The sequence below is a fragment of the Lichenostomus cassidix genome, chromosome 12 (assembly GCF_008360975.1).
Source record: "Lichenostomus cassidix isolate B80296 chromosome 12, HeHo_3.0, whole genome shotgun sequence".
NCBI classification, from domain to species: domain Eukaryota; kingdom Metazoa; phylum Chordata; class Aves; order Passeriformes; family Meliphagidae; genus Lichenostomus; species Lichenostomus cassidix.
This window is the reverse complement of record NC_139493.1, coordinates 2,840,650-2,856,591: the sequence shown is the minus strand read 5'-3', so window position 1 is coordinate 2,856,591 and position 15,942 is coordinate 2,840,650. Positions and strand designations below refer to the sequence as shown.

General features: G+C 45.7%; 1 protein-coding gene across 1 annotated transcript in view; it reads right to left on the bottom strand.

Moving 5' to 3' along the window:
* The window catches only part of CNTN3 (contactin 3), an 89,266-nt gene extending 82,798 nt beyond the window's left edge, over window positions 1-6,468 (bottom strand). Inside the window, exon 1 of the mRNA XM_085072269.1 lies at window positions 6,320-6,468. The gene's annotated coding sequence lies outside the window, so the exon portion shown is untranslated. The remainder of the gene's footprint in view (window positions 1-6,319) is intronic.
* Window positions 6,469-15,942: the final 9,474 nt, after the last annotated feature.

Here is a 15,942-nt window from a genome sequence, read left to right as displayed (position 1 = left end):
GCATGAGTTTTTGATGCAAAAACTGCATCGCCCAGGACCACCAAGGGCTACTGCCTGCTGCAGCATCTCCTAAAAATCAAGTATTCTCCCCACTCAGGGAGGGCACAGACAAGTGGTTGGGTGGAGGCAAAAAACCCCCATTTTAATGGGTTTAGAAACAAACAATCCTCAGGCAGCAGGACAGATGGTTGGGCAGGACAGAGACATCCAGGTGAGTGCTATAAGCAGGATAAAATCAAACCATTTTGCAATATGCAGGGAAACAAACAGTGGTTTCTGCATCCACCACACCAGCTGAATGTCCTGGTTTCTCCCCATAAAACACCTCACAGCAATATGCCATTAAAGCAGTATTTTTCATCTCACACGTTTTACCAGGAATGCTAAGAGATGCCAACTTCAACAAATGGAAAGCCTTCAAATGCAGAGAGGCGTGATCCTTCTGCAAACGAACTATGAAAATCTGTATGCTTGCAAGCTAAACAGAATTCATCATTTACTGATCCACCCTGGATTGGATTCGACAGGAATTGCTCCTTCTGTAGTCAAGCACTGCACTACACTGGAAATTACTGTCCTGACCTCAGCACGGCTAGAAGGGATGCTGGACATGCTTCACATTAAGCCAGACGGTGGAAAACCAGTTGATTTTCCCCACCAGTTTACTCCAACGAGAGGCTTACAGCCACAAACAGCTGTAATTTATTATATTTTAGATTTCACAAAAGGCCTGAGCACGTTGAGCAGTAATACTCTTCACAATTGTCAAGGCCTATTGAAGTGAAATATGCTTCCCACATCACCAACATGGCACTGTGATTTCAGCAGGGCTGAAAAGCCAGTAGGATTTTTTTTTTTTTAATAAGTCAATACACAAAAAACAGGAATAGGGAGAAGAGCATTTTTAGAATAGTTATTACCATGGTAGCCCATTACTACTTAGTGTTGGTAGAAAAATAATCTAGATTTAACTGTTTAAATTTTCAATGAGGCTGAAACCATCCTTTTAAAACCACAGTAAAATTCAAGATTTCTCATTTGTCTGATAAAATTGAACACACAGGTTTATCTTTCCTCAACCATAGATCCCAAAACCAAAGGAACAGGATATAGGAACAGATTTATGGTAATATGCAGGAGTTTTGCTCATACCTTGCAGTGCTGTCCATCACTCCTCACTTGGGCAGAACAGCTCTGACTCCACAGCATCCCTGGCACTGCGCTGCACAGGTGACTGCATTAAAAGTGGTTTTATTTAGCATTCCTCATTCAAACCCGGTGTGGAGGGACTGATCTGTACCAGCTGAAGCCGTTTAGCCATCCTGGGCTGTTCTGCAAGCAGGCTGGGATGAGAACAGCAGAGCAGCTGCTCCCACACCTGGCAGGGCAATGCAGCAGCTCTGCTCCATCCAGCTGGGGAATTGCCACAGATCAGGGAGCACATGGTGCCCTGGGATCTCAGCGAGGTTGGTGGCATTTTCTTTTTGTCAGATTTGGCCTGCACAGAGATTTTGTTAAGCTTTTTCACGCTCACACCTATGCACTCCTTGCCATCACAGTCTGTGCTGCCCCCTCCAACTGCAGGTCAGAAATGTGTTATTTGTGTTTTACAGCAACCAACAACTGGCTGACAAAAAGAGCCTCCCAGACAAGTCTGGTCATCCCTGCTTTTCTCTTTCTTTCACCTGAGCCACTTACTCAAAAAAAGCCTTCCCAGCCCACGTGGCTGTGTCTGATTTTCTGGGAGCTTTTCACCCTGGCAGCTCTGCAGCCCAGATTTTAAACTCTTTGTGATTCAAACACAGAGCAAGCTCCTCCTGTGTGCAATCAGGGTTAACAAAACACCAAAACACATGTGCAGGTTTCAAATCCTGGCTGTTCCCATTAGGTGAGTTTCTCCAGAGGAGCACCAGCTGCAGGTGGGATTGTCCAAGGATTGCACAACTTCTGTAGTTCTCCCACTGCTGCTTCCCTCGGCTGGAAATGCAACACCTCTGCCAGTTAATAATTCTTTACCTTGGTCAACACATCTATTTTTCAAGAGAAAAATACCTGGATGTTGTAATTTGGGGAAAATTCCCACATCAGCTATACCAAAGGAAAGTATCACTTATTTTAAAGAATTTTACTATATGACACTTAAAAAGTGAAACTTTAGGGGTATCAAAACTAACTGCTCTTTCAAAATAAAGCCAGTGCTAGAAACACTATGACCAGAATTGCAACTGGTATTTTCTCACACCAAAATTTCAACATACAGATTTTAACTTTATACTAAAAAAGATACCAACTACCTGCATTGTTTCACCAGCTGCCCACCACCTTCACTCTTCATTCAGTCAAACACAAGACTGAGAATCCATAAAATTTTTGAACTCCTGCCACTTCCCCTCTCTTCATATTAAGTCTTTTCTTTGTATTAGACAGCATACTAAATATACATATATCTATATATAGTAAATTTTCGTTGACTTTGACTGCAGTCAAAGCTTTCTTCCTCCCTTCCTACTTTTGGTACCTCAACACTGCTCTCCTGGATACCCTTTTGTTTAAAAGGACATCAACTTTGATCTGCTTTTCATCTGTCTCAGTGGACAAGAGAACTGTGTGGCTTTTTGGGCACTGAATCAGAAAAGTACATCTCAGCTCATGCAAATCTGCAGCCTTTCCCTAATCCTTTCCTGGTTAAGGCACATTATAATTAATGATTGTTTAATTTTTCCCTGTAATTCATTTTCCTACACCACATCCTATAAAATGTGGAGCATCAAATCTCCACTGAAAAGTCTGGGCTACAACTCTATAAGGTGGAGATGTTGGCACAAGAGAGGACTACAGCTCTTGCAGTTCCATTTTTCTGCATTCCAGTTGTTTTTCAGTGGGATAATCACTGGCTGAACTATCCCTGGTTTGGCTGAGAGAAGGAAACTTCAGCTGCGGAGCTGCAAAACAAAACAAACAAAAATACATGGGAAAAGAGCTGCTATCTCTGCCTGAGCACCAAGGCAAGTCCATTTCCAGAGTCAATTTCTGTGGCACATTCAGTTTTGAAGAACCAAAACATTAAGTCCCTAAGCTTCTCAAAACAAAAGCTAATTTCAGAGCATGCTGCCACTTAATCCATCTTGACATCAGCCATGCACAACACGAGCTGAAGCAATGCTTTCATCAAACAAGTCCCTTGAAAAAGTCATTTCTCATCACTTGCATCTTCAGTAGTGTTCAACTTTAATGCATGCAGGCATCCCAGGGGACTCTAATCCAGTGTTCCCTGGTTCCCAAATAGGAACTAGGAGGTTATGGATTTATAGCACAGCAAGACAGACCTAGCTCCAAGCTGAGCAGCAAGGAGGATGGAAACCAATACACATAAAAATTACGTCACAGATGAACAAACTGCCCATTCTCCTTGATTTTCTAGTAAACTAAGACCAGGCTTGTGATTATTTCTCAAGTCACCCAAAGTCTTCTTTATACACTCAGGAGAGATACTCACCTCCAGCCCCAGCCATTCCTCATCACTAACAACCTCCCTCTCCCTGCAGGCTCCTGGCTCCTCACACACAGCCTCACACCACTGCAAATACACGAAAAATCTTGTTTGCAGACTGCAGTTAATCTGTGTCTTCTGCTATCAAAGTAAGCCCTGATAATCACTTCCATACATATAAAACCATTGGCTTATATCACTTCTAAGACTCAGCCCTTTCCAGGAAGAACAGTAGAGGGACTGAATCTGTTTGCAGAAAGCTCCCGTTGCTGTTATCACAACAACATTAAGATGTTCTTGCGGTATTGCAACGGGAAAATTCCCACAAGAAACACCACAAGAACATAAACATAAACAACATCAAAGACAGAAAGGCTTGCTCAGGAAAAAAAAAAACCAACCAACCAAAACCACCGCCCCTGCACAAGTGGCTGGAAGCATTTGTTTGTGGGTGGAAACTCCAACAGAAGCACTACAGAAAAGCGACAGGAAAATATGGCACAGCTCCTTAGCTACGGTGACGTGGTCTTTGGGAGTTTAAAGAACGACTTGTTTCAGTAGGTCCATACATCACACCCAGCTCCAGGGTGTGCAGGGCGTGCAGCCAGCTGGATCAGGCACGGGATTTTGGACAAGACCCCAATTTAGGTCGCCAGCACTGGAGCTGAATGAGTGCCAGGCTACAGGAATGACCAACCAGAGCTTGCCAACACCCCACAGCAGCTCCAAACCCCCAAAAATCCTGTGGTTTAACTGCCTTAACACGGAAAAAACCAAGTTTCAGAGCAACTAGACAAGCCCTACCTGTTCCACTCAGTGAGGCGCCATGCACAAAACCCACTGTGGAAAAACCCCAGAGCCAATGCCAACTCACAGATCCTGTGCTCTGAGGAGGGTTTATTCCCAGAAAACAGCACTGCTTCCAGCTCCAAGCCTGCAGCTCATTCCCTGCACTACAAGGCAACGCCGAGAGTAAGAGAGAGAAGCTAAAGTAGTGAGGATGCTGTAGGAGCCCTGAGGAGCAGGGAGGGCCAGCAGGACAGAGCTCACAGCACTCTGTGGCTCTACCTACAGCTCCAACGCCAAGGCAGCAGCATTTTGGCAAGAATCAAACACCTCCACCAAAGCATTTCCCTCAAACGCTTTCACAAATTCGTTTGCCAGATTACTATGGAAAGTCTCTTGCATAATAAACAACTTTCTGGAACAATTCCACACGGGGTAGCAACACGCTTTTGATGCTTACAAGTTCAGCATTTCCATTCCTGATTTTAATAATTTGTTCATACATTCCATATATATTTAAAAAATACATCACTAAACAAGCCTGGTGTGGAGCTTAAGCTAGAGTTCAAGTTTCTCTTGCAAAATACAACAGCCAATACTTTGGAGAGTTTCTAGTCCTTCCTAAGCTCTTGGATTTTATTTCTGCACTCAGATATACTGACATTCTTTCCCCTCGTGTATCACAAGCACTTCGAGGACAGCTGAAAATCAGTATCGATTCTGTGTCAGTGGCACCAGTAAGGCGATCCTGACTAACCAGTTCCCACCCAAGGCTATCGCTGGATCATTTCCCATCGGGAATGGGCTGATCTCCCTCCGAGGCACACAACAAAATGGTGCTAGGATTTGGGTTAATCACAGCCCGAGCGGCAGCAAGGTCACAGCACGGAGCTGGGGACAGCGGCAGCTCGCACCCAGCAAGGCATGAACACCAAAATAAAGTTGCCAGAGGGAAGGCAAATGAGTGGCTCGGGAAGGAGCAGCAGAGCCCTGCAGAGGCTGTGGCAGAGGGAGAGAAGAGCGGAGGAGAGCAGAGGCTGAGCAGAGCCACCGAGACATCGCCGAACTTGGGGAGCTCAGCTGCTCTCCCCGGCTGTGGGAAACTTCTGCCTCTGACACAGCCTGGGCAAAACCCAGCGGCCGCCAGGGACGTGCAGAAAGAGCAAAATTAGCGCTAGAGAGGGAAAGGAAAGCGCTTGTCAAAACGCCTTGGCTGGCGCGGTGCGGGGTTGTTTCAAACCAACACGCCGGATCCCCATCGGCACCGGAGAGGGCGAGCTCTGTACTCCTTCTCGCTTTGGCACAATTAGCACTAATTAGAAGCAAAGCCACAGCAGCACAGCACTAGGACTTGAACAACTCCAGACTCGCTTAGAACAATTTTAGGGGGGGAAAGAGCCCAAAGCCCACGCTAAGCTCAGATCTCAGCAGCCGCACGCTCCGCCGCCGGAGCCGAGCGCATCCCCAGCCCGGGAGCCTGGGGAGCCTTCAGCCCGGGCATGGGCGGGCTGGTGGGACAAGCAGCTCCCTGCAGGCAGCCGAGGAGCCTCGCAAATGCCAGCAGAGAGGATCACCCAGGCGGGCAGCGGCACGTACCGAGCGCCCGTGCTTGGCGCTGCATCTTCCGAGCGGGGCACGGCATCCCTCGAACCCAAGCACGGCATCCCCAAGCCCAGGCACGGCATCCCTTGAACCCAAGCACGGCATCCCTGAGCGCGACATCCCCCGAACCCGGCACGGCATTCCCCGAATCTGGCACGGTATCCCCCGAGGTGCGGGGCGCTGCATCCCCCGAATTCGGCACGGCATCCCCCGAACCCAAGCACGGCATCCCTTGAACCCAAGCACGGCATCCCCCGAATCTGGCACGGCATCCCCCGCGGTGCCTGGCACGGCATCCCCGAATTCGGCGCGGCACCCCCGAGCCCGGCACCGCCGCCCGCTGCCCCCCGCCCGGAGCCCTCTCGGTGTCCCCGGCACGGTCCCTGCCGAGGGTGGCGGGGAGCTCGGCGCTGCCCAACTTAGTTGCCCGAAGTTGCCCACCTGCAGCCCAGGCTGTGCCCAGCTCCGCAGCGCTGCCCTTCCCGCGGAGCCAGCGCTGTAATCCTGCAGCTCCTGTGCTGAGCCGCGCTGGCCGCGCTCCCGGCGGCGGGGCGGGACTGCAGCGATCTCCTCCCACCGCTGCTCACCGCCCCGGGGCTGGACAGCCCGGCCCAGCCCGGTACAGCCCGGCCCAACCCGGTACTGCCCAGCCCAGCCCGGTACAGCCCGGCCCACAGCCCCTCCGGAGGCAGCCGGTGGCTCCGCCGAGAGCCCCGCTGATCAGGCCGCCGAGGAGGGATGCGCTCCCGGGGCTGCCAGCGGGGAAAGTTGAGGCGTTATCGCTTAAATAAAAACTCCATCTCATTTCTGGGCTGGAAGCCCAGGGAAAGAGGCAGGTTCACGTAGGTCGCTGTGCAGGAGCCGGGTGGGGGTTTTATTGTTTTATTGGATGTGGCTCCGGCTGATCACAGCATTAGAGCTGGGTGGTGTAATTAAGGCTGAGCAGAATTCCTCTTTTTCTTTTTTTTTTAGGTTATATAGCAAATAGTGCTAAATTTCCTGAAACCTCAATTATCATCCAGCATTCCAAAGCACAGTGAAGTGTGTGTTATAATAAAGTGTGCATTAGCCTCCTGTGCCTCAGTTGAGTTTTGCTAAGAATGGTTTTGGCTTTGCAGCCACAGTGAAGTGTTGATGCAAGAGAGGCAATCATAGCACCACAGAATGGCTGGGAAAGGACTTGAAAGCTCATCCAGTGCCACCCCAGCCATGGCAGGGACACCTTCCACTGTCCCAGCCTGCTCCAAGCCTGTCCAACCTGGCCTTGGATCCAGGGGCAGCCACAGACTGGGCACCCTGTGCCAGGGCCTCCCCACCCTCCCAGGGAAGAATTCCTTCCCAATATCCCATCTAAACCCACTGTCTCTTCCTGTGAAGCCTTTCCCCTTATCCTGTCACATCATCCCCCTCCATGTTTTTTGTCATCTCTCTTAGGCCCTGCAAGGCCACAATTCAGTCACCCCAAAGCTTCTCCTCTCCAGGCTGAGCAATCCCAGCTCTGCCAGCCTTTCCTCCCAGCAGAGCTGCTCCATCCCTCTGCTCATCCTGCTGCCTCCTCTGGTCTTGCTCCAGCAGCTCCATGCCCTTCCTGTGCTGGGGACCTTCCCAGAAGGGAGAAAAGACTTGATGTCTGTCCTCCTGTACACAAAGGAGTCTTGGACAGGGTGGTGATGCTTTGCTCCCATGGCATGAGGAGAAAGGACATGAGGAAAACAGTTTGCTCTTCAGACAGTGAGATTTAAGTCCCTGCCACCTCCGATTCCCTTTCTGTCCAGTTTTGGCATGAATTATTGAAATCTGCTGGCTGAGAGGCAATGACATGTCCTCTGGGGATCAGTAGTGACTTGACACAGCATCTGTTGACCCAGACTCAGAGCAGGAGCCCTGACCTGAAGAGATGCCCTTGCTTTCCCATGCATGTGTGAGGCTGTAATTAAGGAATGTCCAGCACTGAAGTGTAGCCACCTCTATAATGAAATGTGGCACTGCTCTGAGGAAGGCATGTCAGAAAATAAACGATCTCAGAAAAACAAGTTGCATTTTTAATCGGCAGAGTGTGATCAAATGGGACTCGTGGAGATGATGGAATTCCAGTGATTTAAGGAGTTACCATGTACTGAGCTCAGAGGTTTGTAGCAGCACTCAGCCCGTTTGGAGCTGCTGTATCACAGTCTGATAACTCCACCACATCTCTAAAACTCCACTTTTGCCTAGAAGATAAGATTAACTTTCAGTTATTATTGCATGAAGTCTCAGCTAGGACTGGGCTCAAGCCTTAGCTCCACAGCAAGCTCCAGCTCAGGTAGGAGTGAGGAGTCATGAACTCCTCTCTGGGGCACTGAGCACAGAGCCAGGAGCAAACCAACCCCAAATGCAGATTTGGCTTCCTCACACCTCTGCTGGTCACGTAGTCACAGCAGCCCAGTCACTTGGCCTTATGAGAGCTGACAAGGTCAGGGACCTGTGGCACAGCTCTCCTCATGGAAATATCAGCTCTAGCTGTGCAAGGCCAGCATGAGAAGGATAGCCTGTGTTTTTATGCTTGACCGACCACAGAGGCTGTTAAAATTTTGAAAATGCATCCTGCAGCTTGCCTTCCCCGGTGTCCTTTGTCACCTCCAGCCCAGCCCCATTTTTGGACTCCTTTGGCCAACTAATATATTTTTTCAATTTCAGTTAAGTCAAGGACTTCAAATTCTGATCATAGGTATCAAGTTAGGCCACATAAAAGATGCTTTTATTTTAAGTTTGTCAGAGAAGCACTTTATGAGATTGTGAGGTTGAAAAGATGACTCTAATCTTGGCGATGACAAGTTAAAGAGGACAAAACCCACTCTTTCCCTCACTTATTTTCCAGCAACCCAGGCATGCAGAAATAGTGGGTTTGTAAGTGCTTTTCCTGTATTCATTTCAGAAAACACAGCAGAGCTGCAGTATCACCATATACTTACTGAGGAGCAGCAATTTGCAGACAGTGAATTCTCTGAGGTTCCCTGGGATGTTTTCACACAGTCCCTGAGCCTGTGCTGCCCTTCTGCCATCTGGGGCTTCTGAACCCACTGCAATATTCACGTTCAATAATAACAACTTAATTGCCAGTCTCACCTCCTTGCAGCTAATGATTTTTTTTTTTCATTTCCACTTGTCATTCAGACATCACTGTCGACAGGTCTCTGAAATTAGATGTGAAGATCAGCAATGCTGCTGCTCGAGTGTTGTCTAATTAATGCTTCCTAAGAATCAAAGTGGGGAAAAAACCCTGCTTTGATTTACGAGCACAGGTGTGAGCAGGTACATGGAGATCATAGCTAAACTTCCCAATTTATCATTTATTTTGAAGACCCAGCTTAACCCTGTCCATCCTGATGGCAGCTGGTGTAGAGCTGAACTATCAACTGAGCTCTTGCTGCTATATTAACTACACCCCTCACTGTTTTCTGCCAGAGTTGCTGTGTTCACTTCCAAGCAATTTTTCCGTGGTCATGTTTTCACCACGTGGATTGCCCATGTAACTTCTGTGTCCTGCTCTGCCAAACCTTGTTTTTCAAATCTGAGATGGGAATTAGCCACCAGTAACAAGCAGACTCAGATACACCAGAAATTCCTCCAGAAAAGGAAAATCTATCAGAATTGTCTCTCAGCTGCTTTAGCTTTCCAAGACTTTCTTTTACCACTGGCAGAAATACCAAGAAACTCACCTCAAGCTGAAGCTGAACTTGTTTTGTACAACACCTCCAGGACATTGTCAAAGTGGGATCTTGTCAGTGGGGCTCAATGGACCATTAGTCTGCTCTTACCACTGACAATCCCTACTGTCACTTTCTTTTCAATTAACTTCATCTGAAACAGCCACTAGAAAGTAGAATATTAAAAATAAATTCAAAAACAGTTGAAAATTTGGTTTTCTGTTCTTCTAGGTGTAAAGGTTATAGCAGCCCAGCTTTTCCACTCACACTTTCAGGCATAATAATGTCAAGGACAAAAATATAGGGGCAAAGAATATGATGTTTTGGATGCAGTTAAATGAGTAGCAAATCGACTCTTTCTGGTTATACTCATGGGATTCTTATTTAAAGATAAGTGCTTAATGTAAATTTAATCTTCCTAATTTTTAAGAGATGCTTCTCTCCTTAAGCCGACACTGATACCAACTAATCTCAGACCTTGATCTGCAGGCACTGTTAAGAATTCTGCATTTCTCTCAAGATCCAGGTCAGCTGTAACAGCTGGATTGGGTTTTTTGGGAATATCTGTATGACAAGCCAAGGCAGTTCCCCACAGCACAAGGAGATTCCTTGGAGTGGTTTTGTCACAGGATAAGCTGTGTTCACTCCTGTTCCTGGTCTGTAGTCACCAACAGTGACCCCAACATCAGCCACGCTCCTCGTGCCCAAGGCCAGCTGGACTTTGTCCCCATTTTGGGTAATCCTGCTCTCCACAGGCCTGGGAGAGAAATTACCTTAAAATAATTCTGTTCTCAGAAGCAGCCAGCACAGCCCTGGTCCAATTTTACTGCAGTCAATGGTAACACTTTTTTTGGCATCAAACTCGATTGATTAAATCACCAAGCATTTTAAAATTCCCATTTCACTGCCTCCACGAGGTGCTGCTCATGCTAATAAACGGAGAGAGCAACTGGTGTTGGGAGCAGCAGGAGGGAAGGGCCGGAAGGGGGAGGCTAATGAGAGGCTCTGGCTGCATTAAGGAAATTAATTCTGCGGCCGGATTAAAGTGCAGAGTCTGCATTAAGGGTTTACACCTCTGTAAAAACCCCAGCAGAGGTGTAGTGGGGATGTAAATATCCTTCATGCAGGCAGGAGCTGGAGCAGGACACAGTGACTATTCCAGACCCCATAAAAAAAAAAAAAAGTGGAGTAAGTGTGATTGTGCCGGAGAGCACAGAAAGAAAATGATAATAGGAAGGTTAAGTGCCCAGCGAGGGCGAGCTGATATACAATATCTTGAAATCACAGTGAAAGAAAATTAAAATGGGGAAATGATTTCCCATATAGGTAGATGGAGGCATAAAAGCAATCTATGAACTCTGGGAGGGTGAGCAATGAGAGTGGTACTGTCAGATGTGCAGCCTTTTGCCCATTAGAAAGGAGTGATTGAAGGCTAATTCCAATAAACAGGCAATTTTAGTTTTGCCATTATTTCTGGGGTATTTTTTTTTTCACTCCGCTTTTGTGTGTCATTGAGATATTTGTGTATTAATAGCTCCTCATTTTAATAGCATTACAGTAATTTGAACATCTGCAGCTACCAGGCATTAAAATACGATCACTCCCCTATATTTCAAGTTATTTTTGCAGTACTTCTGCCTGATTTTGTCACATCCATTAAAATGCAAGGGATCAGTTCTTATCATTACCTATTAACTGGCAACCTTGAGCTGAAGCAGGAACCAGCCTGATGCCTGCAGGCCTGGCCAGCAATTCAGTGGGAAGCAGAGATATTTTATGGCTGTCCTGGAAGCTGAGTGATGGGCTGGGTAACTTTCCTAATCAAATGCAATTAAACACAAAATTCTATTCCCACCACCCCTGCCATCCTTTGTTCCAACAAATTGCCTGATGGGCTATTCAAGTTTGCTAAATATAGAACATTTTCTAAATGAGAGGTTGTAATCCTACCAAAAGCTCGGCTTAGTTGATTAAAGAAATGAGACCTTTTGTTTGTTGTTTTGTTGAGATCTTGTTGTTTTGTTGTGGCAGGAGGTTCTCTCTGGAATGACTCCTCTCCTGGGCTCTGACTGACTTCTGAGGAGCTGAACCTACAGAGGATAAAAGAATCCAACCCATGGCTGTGAATTTGCTGTTCAGGGGGTGCAGACACAAACCAAAGCACAGGCAGCCACTGCCAGTAAAATCTGATTAGGAAATATTTGCCCAGCAAAGAGATACTCCTTCAAAGTGCTCTGAAATGTGATTACTGGCACCAGCATGCTAAGGAGGAGGAAACAGCAGCTACTCCTCCTTCCCTCCTTGGACTCACAGGGATTTTTCATTCCACTCAAAAGAACTTAAGCCATATTTATAAAGTGATTTCTGCAATGGGACAGTACTTGTTTGCAAGTGTGATGCAGGATTTTAGTCTTTTTTCCCAAAGCTTTGCATTCTAGCTGAGGAATTCATGGCAGTCAACACACAAATATCAGGAACTGCCTTCATCCCTGTTTCTTCCACAGCACTTTCCATGCATCCAAGGAATAATTCTGTATATAGAACTTTTAAAATCATCTGATGCTTTAAATTTTAATACAACAAAGTGGGTTCTGGCTTTAGCATTTTGCAGTTTCATTCATGAGTTAGCTCAGGCATCCCAGACATGTCTGAGGGGAAGGAAAGGTAAATGCATTTAATCCCAGACTTTGCCAGCAGGATCAGATGCAGCCAGATAAAACAAGGAGCATAAATAACAGTGACCTGGAAAAGAAACAAAATGAAAACCAGCCTACCTGAGAGATAAACAAGGCAAAAAAAGAGCCCCAAGAGCTTGGATTTGGTGAAGTATTTCAGCCACTATTTGCATTTAGCTCCATGAAAACACAAGCCTTAATTCCTGCCCAGGTGAAGAATACCTCCCTAAATCAAATATTAATAATTTTGAGATCTATAAATACCCTGATGGGAAAACTCTGCGTGAGTAATGAATACAAATGACCCTGTGCAAATGGCTTTGAAGAGGAAAAATAAGGGAAGCAGCATGTCAGTGACCTCCAGCCAGAATGTTCCTGCAGCTCAGCGTGAGGAAACTTGTGAACCTCAACATATGGAAAGCAGATTTTAAAACAAAAGGAAGATTCTAAGAGCATTCAGGTTGATAATATTATGTATTGTTTTCCAAGTCTGTGTTGTTGATCCTTTTTTGCCCCTCTCCCAAACACCAATTCCACCCTCGGCTGGCAATTTTCCACATTTTTCAGTCATTCTGTCAAACTTGCCTTGACAGTGCTGGTTGGCTGGAAGATAACATCTCTCATTTCAGCATTAGAATCAATCCAATATCAGGTTTTCTCCTCCCTGAAATCCTGCACCGAGCTGTCTCCAAAAATTTAAAGGTATTGGCCAGAAAGTGGAAGAAAACAAGTTACTGTTTTTTTTCTCTGTTTTATTAAACTTGGTCCCACTGGATGTTCTTTCTGTTAATTAATTTTTCCTTTACAGTTCCAGGTAAGCTATTAATCTATTGACTTGAGGATTTTTCAAAGCCTTTCCAGAAATAAACTCTGGGATGAAAGGATCCTAAGCTGTGCATGAAAAGTAGAACTGTTGTTTTCTCATTTCCAAGCCCCTGGTTTATCCCAAGCCTCTCTAATTCCCTTTACATGGATGTCAGATGGAATAATACAATGAAAAATTACCCCTAGATTTTGTTTCCCATTGCAGAGGTGGTTTTGTACAGAAAGTTAGCAAGTTTTTGTAGAAAATTTGAATAAAAAGTCACTAATCTTCCAATTCCTATTGTATAAGAGCGGCAAATTAATGGGGCTTTGGGTTTGAATTAACACTGGTTTTATTCCAATCATGCACTTCCATCTCATTATCTTTCATTCCCTTAATCCCATTGCCCAAAATGTTGCTTTTTCTGATAGTAAACTCGACAGAAACACTCAAACACTCTTGCAGTTCTGGAATGCAAAATCGTTTAAATAACATTCTTTTTGCTATTAACAGTTTCTGGATAGTACAGGAAAATGCCACGAAATGTTCATTATTGGAAATAGATGGGGTTATTTCCCTATGAATTTTTAAATTGCTTTTATTATGGCCCACAGTGTAGGAAATAAATGTGATTTAAACAGTTGTGCCCTCTACTGGCATAAAGAAAATAATGAAAAAAGAGAAAGAAATACCTCAATTCCAGATGTTGCACCAAAACAGAGTGCCCAAATCAACTTTTTGTTGTTCCTTGGGGGTTTTCCTTAATTGTGCTTCACCCTTGAAGACCGAATCATTTTTGTCATTAAATCTTAGCCCATTAATTGCTTACAGATATTATTTTATGAACAAAAATTCCATTTGCTGTTAAGGCAGTATAAAAAGGCTGTGCAAGAGGAGAAGATGATGGTGTGGATGGTGTGTTTACACAGCTAAGGAGAACTTCATTTTCATCAGACCTCTAAGGAGCTGTGCTGCTGGAAACCATGAGAACAAAGCTGCGTGACAAGAAACCTTTACGAAGTTCACAGCAACTTTGGAACATTCATTTTCAATCAAATCTGTAGGAGTTGATGCATAATGTGAAGTTGAATATGGAATTTGATAAAATACAGGAGAAATCAAGACCTCACCCTCTGCTGAAACCCTCCTACCCAACCCTTCACCTCCCGTTTGCAAGAAAACTCACAATTTCCTGTCCTATCCCCCACTATTGAAGTTGTCAGTTGGCATCAAAAATGGAACAACAAAGAAACAAACCCATCCCCTTTGGTGAGGAACTCTCTCCTGCTGCAGCTTCCCAGCATGGGCAGGATTAGTCACGGATGCTAATTGCAATCCTAATTGACATATTTGTGCCATAATATGAACTCCATTCAGCGCAGTGGCAATAATGTTCATGTCTGCAGGAGCTGTGGGGAGCAGCCCCGTGCTGGCAGGCAGCTCCACACTTTTCTCTCAGCCTGTAGGAACACATCAGCTCCCTCATTTTTCACCTTTTGTAAAATGTAGTTACAGGCTGCAGATTAAATGGATGCCACAGAGCACATGGATCAGAGAAGAAAAAAAATAAATAATTGCATCCCAGAAAACTTAATAATCAGCAGAGAAGGGGGGCAATGTCCTCTTTTCCCTTTCTTTGGCTCCAGCATTGTCCCTCTGCAGTGGGAAGGGTTTGTTTACCAGCAGAATCAAAATAATTAATCACAGAATTAAGTGACAATGTCCCCTCTAAGTGGCTTTATTCATAAGGAATGGCACCTGGAAGCGAGGTGGGTACAAATAGCACGGGGTCAGCCTTCAGAAATCTCAGGCTGCTATTAAGTGCTTCATTGGCAGAGAAAACTACCTTGCCAAAATGAGCTGTAATCACACATGAAAGCAGAGGATAGGCTTGTGCTTACAGCACAATTCTTTCTGCCAACTTCTCTGCACTGAACTGTTACAATAAAAGTAAATAGTAGTGTCTCAAGCATGACTATTGCTTTGAACTGCTGTGGGTTTTGAACATATTTAGCTTCATGGAAAAACCTTGCTTTGGACCAAAAAAAATCCTTTAATACTCTAAGTTAAGAATCTGCTGTGTGTCTTTGCTGAATGAGTGGAAAGCAGAATATTTTTCTGTGTATCACAGGAGTATCTCAGAGACAAAACCAAGTTCTGTTGCCCTGATCTTCTCTATCCCTGAGCCTGGGAACACCAAACTCTCTCCAGGCTGCTGCTCCAGACAAGATCCCTCCTTGCTGCTGCAATGAACTGCATGGGGCATTTTGGGCTTCACTAGTGGACTCCAGCTTGTTAATTGGTTACAGCAATTAGCCACAATTAGCAACAATTAGCCAAGTGCCCAGGTCTTGATGGTCCTTGGTTACATGTAGGTCAGTCAGCTATTCATAGATATTCATAGATATTCATAGATATTCATAGATATTCATAGATATTCATAGATATTCATAGATCTTCATTCCACTTCACCCCACAGCCGAGCTGCTTCCCCACTGCTCTGCCCAGCTCCTTGTCTCTGGCACAATCCAGCCCTCTGTGAAGCCAGAGGGGAAAGATCTTCCCTTCCTTCCACATTTCATAGAATTCAGGCATTTTCTGTGGCTGTAACTCCTGTGGTGGAATGCAGGTGAAGGACATCTGAGAGGGAAGAGCTGGGCTGGCCTGTCCCTGAGAGGGGAGAGGGATGGAGCTGATCCTTCCTGAGATTCCCTGGCTCAGTAAATGATCCAGTGCTTTACATCTCACTGCCAGGAGCAGACTCACCCACAGAGCCACCTAGGAGGTCACTTTTCTATTTCCTCCATGACACATCTGTGATTTTAGCTCACCCTGAGGTGAAGCTGCCATTGAACCAATCCCAGTCCCACTCATCAGTGAGGGCAGGGCTGGGCTGGG